This window comes from Euprymna scolopes, chromosome 23 (assembly GCF_053919585.1).
Source record: "Euprymna scolopes isolate OS-2025 chromosome 23, ASM5391958v1, whole genome shotgun sequence".
In the NCBI taxonomy this organism is placed as follows: Eukaryota; Metazoa; Mollusca; class Cephalopoda; order Sepiida; family Sepiolidae; genus Euprymna; species Euprymna scolopes.
The window spans coordinates 11475350-11486905 of NC_136504.1; the positions used below are offsets into that span (position 1 = coordinate 11475350).

Here is an 11556-nt window from a genome sequence, read left to right on the forward strand (position 1 = left end):
GAAATATGAATGTGTGTTTTGTGTGAGACTTGAAAAAGCCTCGTACAAATACTCCCCTTCCTAGGAAAAAAAAATACATGACGTGTATATATTTATGTATATATATATATATATATATATATATATATATATATATATATATATATATATATATATATATATTTTTTTTTTTTTTTTGTGAGTAATGTTTTCGGCAGTTGATTTTTTTGTTCTGTTTTTTTTTTTTGCTGTTGGTGTGGTTGTTTAATATAGTGCTGTAAATATAACATTACATTCCAACAGTTCAAGGAAGAAAACTTAAATATGATTCAGGGATGGATATTCTGAATATACTAAACCAACAAGCTAAATTTTAAAGCTTAGTACCAAATAAATATTTCCCGTTTTCACAGACGTTTAACACAAGTCTATGAACGTGCAATTTTTTAATTAATCAATAAAACTTAATCTATATATATATATATATATATATATATATATATATATATATATTCGTATTTCTGTTTATTTGTTTGTTTGTTTTTTATGTTCGTTTAGAATTTGATTAATATATACAAAACGTGCCTTTCATTTATTTCTATATATAGTATGATACTTGGAAAAATATACAATTAAGAGATCACCTTATTTGCATATGAGCTTTTTTTACACAATGGTCAGCACTTATCAAGGCCCGGAAGCCACTCAGGGATAAGGGTTATTGCAAGTACAGTACGTTAGTGTGGAGATTTGATGAAGTATTTACTTAAAGGGCGGTTCATTAGGAATTTGTTAACGTTGGACGTGAAGACATCCAAGTTTTAGTCAGGTGGGAAGCAGGCAGACGGAACAGAGTTCCACAGGCGTGCAGTTCTAAGAAAGAAACTTTGTTCATGAAATCTATGTTTTGATTTAAGCACATATAAAGAGTGGGGGAAATTTTTTCACAGTGGATTCAGCTAGACGGGTGACATTAAGAAAAATTGATTTTACTAAATAGCGGTATCTTTGTTAATGTTTTTAGCGAGAGAATTATTTGAAGTACTCTATTTAAAATTTTTATTTAATAAATTTTACACAAAAATTATATTGATAATATATTTAATTTGATTTATTTTGGAATTAATATTTCCAACAGCGACTTTTTTAAACGTTTTTAGAGTTATTTGCCCATAGATGCTATCCTTAAAAAAAACGTTTACCAAATATCATTTGGCAATTTCATTAAGTTTCTAGCTGGAAAAATAATTCCGTGTAGATAGAAAAAATGTTTGCCTTTTATTGTTGTTGTTTTTTTAATATTCAAAAAGAAAAACACTTACGAAAAAACTGAAAGATTTAATTTGTGTGTTTATTTTATTCCTTACAGCAATACAGAAATCGGAAACTTTTTATCACATAATTCAATATCGTTTAATACCTAAAAAAATAAAGATCTACTACACCCCTCTAAATTCCACAATTTACACTTTTTTCTTTGTTCGCGTTAATTTCATCGATTACAAACTTAGTTTTCTAATTAAAAAGGTAACTTAATACGACGTGACCCAGCGGCGATTAACCCCTAAAAAAATGGAGATCTACTTTTGTCAGTCTAATACATTTAAACAGCCTTTATAAATATTATGAGAGAAGAAATTTTGAAAAAAATAATAACATGTTAGAGTGGGGGTCACTTTTCTATATAAATTTAACGTAAAATAAGCACCCACTTTTTGATCACCAAGCGTTCAACGAGACATGTCACCTCTAGCATTTTTTCACGTTTGGATATTGAGGGGGGGAAACTGGGGGGAATAACATTGGAAACATAAAATAACGATAAATTTAATTATTTTTTATGAGATCATTCTCTACTTTCACCTAATAATTTAATAAACACAACAAAGCCAAATATATGAAAAATTCAATTTGGGGTGGGGGGTACATTAGAAACATAAAACGACCAATAAAAAAGCTAATCGAAAAGCCCCCTCCCCCACAAAGCAAATCTACAAATTTCCTTTATTTACAAAAAAGTGCCCTTACAAAAAAACAAAGGTAAATGTGTAGTTTAGCGGCGTAAACTATTTGACAGACAAAAAGATTATAAAAACTATTTATTTTATATAAAACATTATTAGACCCAAAGGCTGAAATACAACAAAAAAAGTCATTCTTATGGGTTTTTTTATCATTTTTTATTAGACTAAATGTGCACGCCTTACACGTTTAAAATTTGGCCCGTTTTAGTTTCGGCAGATTGGCTTTTATAAGGCAAAATTTGGCCTTTTTACGCTCTTTCATTACGAAAAAAACATGGCGGCCAAAAACATAGTTCATTAAAGAGCTTAAAAGGGCCAATATGCCAAAGGCCAAATTTAAAAAGCAATATAGCGGCCTCGAATAAAAAATATAAATGATAAAAAAAATAATAAAAGTGAATTTTTTCTGGTTTTATGTAAGCCTTTAGGTGTAACAATGTGTTTTATATAAAAAATAAATAGTTTTTACATTATTTTTTTATTTTATTTATTTTATTTTTTTAGTCTGGCAAATAATATACGCTGCTAAACTACACATTTACCAAAATGAACAATAAATGCACGCATTAATGTTTATAAACGTTATTTTTTTAAGTTCACAAAATCGTGAGTTTTCTTAGGGCAGTGATCCCTTCTGTCGAAATATCTGATGGAGAGGGTATCAGATACTTCTTTTGGGAGGCGATTGCATTTACATGTTTTTATCCGTTCTTTTATTTTTGAAATTGTTGTGGAAGTATCCACGTTACCCGTGATGAAAATGATTAGTATAGCAGGCGTGTTTCAAACGGAACTTCATGTCAACCCAAGCAACGCCGGGTACTCATGCTAGTAATATGATAAAAACAAACTCACGAACATATCGATTGATTAAGATGTTATTACTTTTTAAATTGTTTTGTTTCATACAAAAAGTTTTTTAAAAAAATGTTCTTTTTATACTTAATCAAATTGTTAAACATTGGGATCTGTAAGAAAACAGAAAAAAAAAACATTATTATAATGATAATAAAGAATAATAATATAAGTAAAAAGTAATCTTCACTCGTCGCTAGCATAGTTCAAGGGAGGTAACTTTAATATGATTCAAGGATCGATATTCTTAATATACTGAACAAACAAGGTAAATTTTGACGCTCATAACCAAATGAATATTTCACGTTTTCACACACCATTAACACAAGTCTATGAACATGAAATTCTTTTAATTCATCAATGAAACATAATAATATAATGATAAAAAATAACAAAGACATGAACATATTGTTTGATTAAGATTTTATTACTTTTTAAATGTTGTTTCGTTTTGTTTCATACGAAAAGTAAAACTGTTCTTTTCATTCTTAATCAAATTGTCAAAAATCAGGATCTGCAAGAAAGAAGGAAAAACATTATTAGAAACATCGATAAAAATGGATCTAAAACATAAGATATATGTGTAATGTTATAGCCATAGTTACCTCCCCTGACAGAGCTCTCTAAATAAGAAAGTACTAACAGTTTCAGTTTTAATAAACGCCATACGGATAGTAAAATACTGTAATACTTGTTAGTATTATAATTTATTATGAAGAGACACCATGACAATCTGGACTACATCATATTTAATATAAATTATAGTACTTGATATTCTTACTAAATTTTGCAAAAAAAGTTATAAAATATTTTATAGGATTTAAACATCTTTTACACCATTGAAAAGATTCTTTGAAATATTATCATGTATCTAACCATCGATCTGTCGACCCTCCAGTACGTCGACCCATCCGTGCGTCGATTCCTACGTCATTAACTGTCAGTGTGTCTGTCCTTCGGTATGCATCCGTCTGTCGGATGTAAGTATGTCAAAACTCTCTCGTGTCAACCTTCGGTTTGACAATATTATATTATAGTATTTTTAACTGTTTTAAAGAAATTCAATATCAGTGGTCCATGTGTTGCTCGTATTATTTGGATTCTTCGGACTACTATTCTCATTCTGAGTGTTATTTTCACGATTCAATCTCCGTCTTTCTTCAGGTGTACCCTGTCGAACTCGGGAATCTTTCTGTTGAGATCCGGAATGTTCCTGTTGCACTCGGGAATTTTTACCGGAACACTTTTTTTTAATCGACGAGGGTAGCACGCTGTCGTTCCGTCATCCAAAACTATGCAGAAGTTCTAAGTGTATTTTGGGTGTCTTAAGCAATTCGCAATAATATTTTGAGTGTCGCTGTAAATACTTGTTGAGCAGTGTATAGAATAATTGGTAAATTTTAGTTGTAAAAGTTACATTTGAAGGAGGTTAAACGTTAGATCTTCAGTGCGAATACATTCAAAATATAATTGCGAACTACGAAGAACTTTTACCCTGTCATGGTTGAGTGAAAGAGAGCATGTTACTCCCCATTGGCTAAATAAATTGTTCCGTTCGAAATTCTGCGTGCAGGTTCCTGAATTCGACAGAAAGCTTCCCGAGTTCGACACGATACACCTGAAAAAAGTGGGAGCTTACATCGGCCGAAAAGTTATGAAAATTGTTGTTGTGAAAAAGTTGTCAAAACGAGAACAGTAGTCCGAAGAATACAAATAATACGAATAATCAATTTCCATCTCAAAACCTCACAAACATTATACCCGTATGTTGGTCTGTCATGTCCATGTCTCAGATAACATTTCTCCTGGTCTGCCATGTATCAGTTTCGAAATAGTCTAAATGTAAACTTCTTTATTTATCAATTCTTATTCTTTTATGGTTTCGTTTTTGTGAGAACGGTCTCAATTATTTAAAGTGAACTTACACAAAGAGGACTAAAATCTTGGTATGCTGCAAAATCCGAAGGGTGCTCCATACTTGCAGCAAATCATGTCTGAAACGAAATACAAGAATACATTAAATATAACATTGGGAATTCAAATCTTCGTTTAAATTTTGACAAAAAAAAATACAATCATCAATTTGAATAGATTTAATTTTGATTTTTGAATTGAAAATTAAAATTTTACTCATTCCTTGAGAAGCATTTTATTATTAATATTGTTTACTCAAGAAGAGTAGTCACACAGGCCATCATCACAGATTTCCCTTTGAAACCAACTTGTGGTGTTCTCTGGAGTCTGAGTGACAACAAGTCTCCCCAGAGTTCCAGTACCCTCCAACTATTTTGATAACCATTGCATATGAATTTGCGTTATCGTAACAGCCGCTTATGATTGACTCCTCATTGTCAACGACTATTGATCATCTCTGAAATTTGGATGGCAACAAGCCTCCGCAAGGTCCCAGTCCTCCTGCACTCATCCAGCGGAGGTCTGGTTAGTGTTCTCTCTCCTTGGTCTTTCTATCCTCCTTGACCCTCATTTATTTGGCGTGGTGCCTGTTTTCGGATTCCTTTGATCTCTTCTGCCTGTTCCGTGCATCATCATCATCATCATCATCATCATCATCATCATTATTATTATTATTATTATTATTATTTTTATTATTATTATTATTATTATTATTATTATTATTATTATTATTATTAATGAATCACCACTTATAAATCTGCATATGTTTTATCAGCCTTCATAGATATTTAATTGTCTCCAGAAAAATTGCATGATTTTTTATAATGAGATGTTTATGGGATCATATGCTTATACTTACTTTTATAATAACAATCCTGATTACTTTTGCAGGGTTCTTGACGATGCTTTCCAGCCTGCGAACCAGGTGGTGGGCAGAATCCTATGAAAAGAAACATCAAATATTAAAGTGTATTCATTCAATCTACACGATTATCCACAAAAAAATGCGTGTTAAATTTTAATTGTGACAGACCGATGAAAATGCCAGTTTAATGTAAATTTTGACAGACCAAGGAAAAAGCCTGTTAAATCTTAATTGTAATAGACCAGCGGAAATGCCAGAGTAATTTTAATTGTGACAGAATAACGAAAATGCCAGATTAATATTAATTGTGACATAACGAAGAAAATGCCAGTTAAATCTTTATTGTGACAGACCAACGAAAATGCCAGTTTTTCTTAATAGTGACAGATTAACGAAAATGAGAGTTTAGTCTTAATTGAGACAGATCAACGAAGATACTACTTTAATCTTGTGACATATCAACGAAAATGCCAATTTAATCTTAATTGTGACAGACCAACGAAAATGCCAGTTTAATCTTAATTTTGACAGACTAATGGAAATGCCAGATTTATCTTAATGGTGATAGACTAACGAAAACGTCAGTTTCATCTTAATTGTGACAGACCAACTAAAATTTCATTTCGAATGTTAGCATGACATACTAACGAATATGACACTTTATTATGACGGATAAACAACAGAACATCTTAAAGAAATGCTTCAGTACATCTAAAAAAAAAACATCAATTTAATGTGAAAGTCTGCTTGATTTCGTATTATTTTGATTCATCGAACTACTGTTCTCATCTTGAGTGCGATGTTCACAACGTTTTGGTCGATATAACCTCCGATTTTTTTTTTTTTCAGTTGTATCTTGTTGAACTCGGGAATGTTCGACAGAAACATTCCCGGGATATTTTTTTTTCTAGTAATAAATTTTGCTTATACTGATAGTCTTCCTAACAAATATTTCTATGTTAGTTTTGTTCCAAGATTCATTTGTTATTTCTTTTTTTCAGTCGTGTGGATTTTTTCTCGTGCCTTCTTTTTTCCATTGCTCCCACAACCTTCGATGTTTCTTACCTAGTCTATCAATCATATCATTAATATTTCTCTCCTTGTGCTCGCTTGATAGATTTTCACACTGTCTTCATTTTGGAAAAAAACTTTCTCTCATAAATTCTTGCCCAACTAGTGCACTGTCATGGTGAAGAAGAGGAAGTTTATGTAAAACTATGTCATTGGTTAAATTATATATTTTTGTCAGTGAATGATAACATAAGGCATATCCTTCTTTCTTCCACGTTTGCTTGTCAGTCTTAAGTTTAAAAACACATTCTGTTGGTTAGTATTCATTTTGAAATAACAGTTTTGGGTCAGTCTTAAGCTTGAAATATCATTTTATTAGTCAGGTTTAAGTATGAAATAAATAGTTTTTTTTAATTTTACAGCATATCGACCTTTTATATGTTGTTTAATTGCTAAATTCAATACATATTTTACACAATAAAGTGAACAAAAACTGCTTCTGTACACGTAGTCGAGGGACTGCAGACTTATGTACTCTTGGGCATTATTTTAAAAATATAATCGTTATGACACACTTAAAGAAAACAGTAGGAAATATTATCACTTACTCTCATCATCAAATGAGAAACTTCCAGGAACTGCAAAACAGAATAGAAATAATTTATATTTTAGTGAAATAAATTTACAACTCAGTAACAAAGAAGACATCTTTTTACACATGAAAAGCGCATATAATTAAACATATAGTCAGTGTTCAGATGAGTATTTAATTTATCCCACAACTCTTTATATAGTATATCAACAAGCAACCCGGCGTTGCCCGGTCGTAAAATACGCTTAAATATGATATTTTAATTCATGTACGTTTCGTGCGTTTTAGATTGTGTTTTACTTATTATATTATACCTAGTAAATAGTTGATTTCAAAGATTTTTTTCTGTATATATGACTTCGGTGCCATCAGCTAGAATCGAAAATGCAGTTGAACACTTTCCATGAAAATAACGATAAAGCAGAGACACACTCACAACATCTCTTCTGTGACAGAGGTTGCAGCGAAGAGAAAAGGACATCTCCCACCAGGCCACGAAGTCTATTTTGAACCCTATCAAGGCAGGACAAGGCTTTTCTAGCAGCTCCTGCCCATATGTGGCAACAGTACTCCATCCTTGGACGTATTTGGCTCTTTTATAGATAGAGAATTGCATCAGCAGTGAGATATCTACTGGATCGATAGAAGGATCCGACCATTTTTCCAGCGGCCTTGGCAACAGATTTGATGTACGTATTCCATTTAAGATCAGGAGTAAAGGTCAAGCCCAGAAGCCTGTCAAAACTTGAGGCCTCCCCAAGACGAGAGCCATTCATTTTAATTGATATATATATATATATATATATATATATATATATATATATATATATATATATATATATATATATATATATATATACTACCATGAGTGCCCGGGTGTTTGGAGGTGTGTGTTCAGCAAAAAATAAAAATAAGAAATAAAATAGTGATAGTAGGCAGGAATGCTCGAACACGTACCGCGGAGGAGGAAAAGAAAGTGAAAAAAATGACGTCTTTGCCATTGCGTCTATCGCCACAGCGGAAGTGACGTAGGTTTTAATATGAGGCTAGTGAATCGAAAAGAGGAAATGACTTTTGAAGATATCGGCAAAAAAGCGACCCCCTCCCTCTGTAGAAAAAATGCCCAGTTCAGAGTGAAGGAATTAATGTTTTTAGCCAATTTTTCGATATTTGTCGTTCGAAGGGTTACACTTCAAAACGATACCGATTTTGTAAAAATCCGTCGCCTCTGTCGAAAGTTTTAAGCAGACATACATACATACATACATACATATATATATATATATATATATATATATATATATATATATATATATATATAGAGAGAGAGAGAGAGAGAGAGAGAGAGAGAGATAGATAGATAGATAGATAGATAGATAGATAGATATGTATATATATATATATATATATATATATATATATATCAAGATATTGTAGAATTGAATTTACAGTATTTCATTCTAAACAGGGAATACATCACAATAAACTCTATCTATCTATACACATATGAAATAGAGTTATTTGTCCCACTGACATTGATATTTAAAGCCCATTATCTATTTAAAAATACGGTATAATCATGTTGAGACACCGATTCCCATTACATCACAGAAGTTATGCAACATTGAGCCTGGTCAACACTAAAATTGATGACCATTTTGGAATTCCATGTGCGATATGTTATCTTCGCTTATCTCGGCATTGTTTCGAATAGTTTAGCACTGCTTGCCACTGAACTCGAGCAGTACCGATTCAGGAGATGTGTGGTTGGAGATTGCCCAACCTTTGCAAAACTACCCTTACAGAGGGTATCCATAATCTTTCGAAACTGGACGGAGGTTTCTAATTCCAATATAGATATATACATATACCCCTATAAATTTGTTTTGTGTGTGTGTATGGATAATCATATTAAAACCTTCTTATTTCTATTTATTTCAAAAGAAAATGCGACTTTCTTATATATGGGTTGTGGAATTGTCATTCATCTGCAAAAGATCTAATTTGCATATTCTTTTAAACATTCACTTTTTTAATTCCCTATTAGTTGTTTTTTGTTTTGTTTTTTTTTTTTTCGGTTTTCTCATGAGATGATCATCTTTAGTTAACTATTGCATGTAATTATATTCATGCAGATATTCTACATGATGTATACTTGTGTAATATTTGTGTAAAAAGGTTATAGTAAACACAAACCTCTTTCTATATATATTTATGTATGCGTATATATATGTATATATTATGTTTTTTTGATTTTCCTACCAAACTCCTCTGTCAGTTTTTGGTCTAGATACATGAAACTAAATATATAGGTTATTCGAACCCATGCTAAACTTTATATTTGGATTTTAGCCGGGAAAATTACGGAAGAAAAATCACGTAATGTTTTAATGAATTAAAGTAATCGATTTCAACACAGAATCGAACCGGTTCAAAATTGTCTCCAGATTTAAATAATGAAAGGAAAGTGAGATATTTTTGTTTTTCGCTTCGAAAATGAATTATGAAACTTCAATCAATTTCTACTTACTCATCGAAAAGATGACAAACATCATCAAAACAGCCACGAATTTCATTTTCACTGGTTTAAAATGGACGTCAACTGCTTCAGTTGTTTGATACAGTATGTACCGATGGTCAATCGATCTCTTCAATGAAAAATTTGCGAGTGATTCTTCACAATTTCATGACTGTTTATATATATTAATCATTTTCATTGAATGAATTCAATAACAAAGGTTTATCTCCTCGGAGATTAATCTCATATTATATGTTGGGATTAATTAAGAAATATTTTATGACTTTTAAACTGGCGTCACAGTTTTAGTTTCAAACAAATAATTCATGTTAAGACGATTAGCGAAAACTATAAGAGGTGAAATACGTTGTAACATGTCTTCAGAACACAAACATCTCTCTCTCTCTCTCTCTCTTTCTCTCTCTCCCTCCATCCCTCACTTGCACTTCCTCTCACTCTCTCTCTCTTTATATATATATATATATATATATATATATATATATATATATATATATATATATATATATATAAAATTGTTTGAAATATATATTTATTAATCGGTATCGGAATCTGACAAATTTGTTCCTAATTTCCGATTCCAAAATCGATTCTTTTAATATTTTTTAAACTTAATTTTCCATTGCTTGTACTGATGATAAATATTTATTGTTTTAAAACTATTAGTAAAACTAAACTCTATGGATCATAATAACATCCAAATAAGATGTAATTTTTTTATTTGCGTAAAATAGACAAAACAAAACTTGAAACTTTGTGAAAATTCGGTAGGTAATCTATAGAAGAATGCAGTTTATCTACGCAAAAATTGTTTGAAATTAAAGAAACATTTTGTCAAGAAACATAATATCAAGCATTATTGCTAATTAAATAAAAATAGAATCTAAAAAGTTGTTTTTTAACCTTTAATTTATTTATTTTATGTGTTTATGCTTTTGTCCAGTTGGATTTTGTCCGGTGGGTTTTTGTCTGCCCCGTCACTCAGCATTCACAAATATAGCAAGGGATGGACAAAACCTTGTGTAAAGGCTTAGCTTTGAATTGAGTTTGAAATGAATTTTTGAATTTTCATACTTCCGTGTGAAAAATTTTTAGCTTAAAATATTCTTTGATTCTGCCTGTATCCTTTACTTATGCTTAGACTTAGTGATTTCTACGGTGCCTCTGAAGCCTGATCAAATGTTTAAGTATTTTTTCGCATCTACTTGCCAAATATCGAGATGATGCTCCTCAGAGCGTTCACAGTTAAAAGATTTTAAACCAACGGGAAAGTTTTATTTTCTTGCTTTGTCTGTTAAAAACATGTATGGATATCTAACAATAAATTTACTAAAATACATAAAGGGAAAACATTTACAAGTTTCTCAAATTAAAAAAAAAAAACAGAAATTGTACCTACATTTAAAATACCCTCCTCCCCTCCCTTATAATATACTTTTTGGAGCGATATTTGTGAACCCACTAAAAACAAAATTATTTTAGAATTTAGGATGGGGAGTTAGTAGCGCATACAAATTCAAGGCAATTATTGAATAAATATCGATTGAAAATAGCTCGAGTCTTTTTAAAAAGCGGCTACCCCTCCCTGAAATTATATTTTAAAAAATATCTTAAAATGTTAAGAGTTCTGTAAAACCAAATAAAATTGATTTTTATGAGTTTTGAACATGATTCGTACTATTGTTCTCATGTTGAGTGTTCCTATTTACTTGCTTCCCCTAGAGGGTGAAGTTTTAATCTGAGGAATAACCAGCTCCAAACAAAGGGAGACTTTGGGTCC

At 31.1% G+C, this 11556-nt stretch overlaps 1 long non-coding RNA gene across 1 annotated transcript; it reads right to left on the reverse strand.

The window, feature by feature from the left end:
- Positions 1 to 5636: 5636 nt before the first annotated feature.
- LOC145245687 (uncharacterized) lies at positions 5637 to 9961 on the reverse strand. Its single transcript, XR_013863005.1, has 3 exons — positions 9771 to 9961; positions 7257 to 7286; positions 5637 to 5712 (listed from the first exon to the last, which is right to left on the reverse strand). It is a non-coding gene; the product is annotated as an uncharacterized LOC145245687 (long non-coding RNA).
- Between the last annotated feature and the right edge of the window lie 1595 nt (positions 9962 to 11556).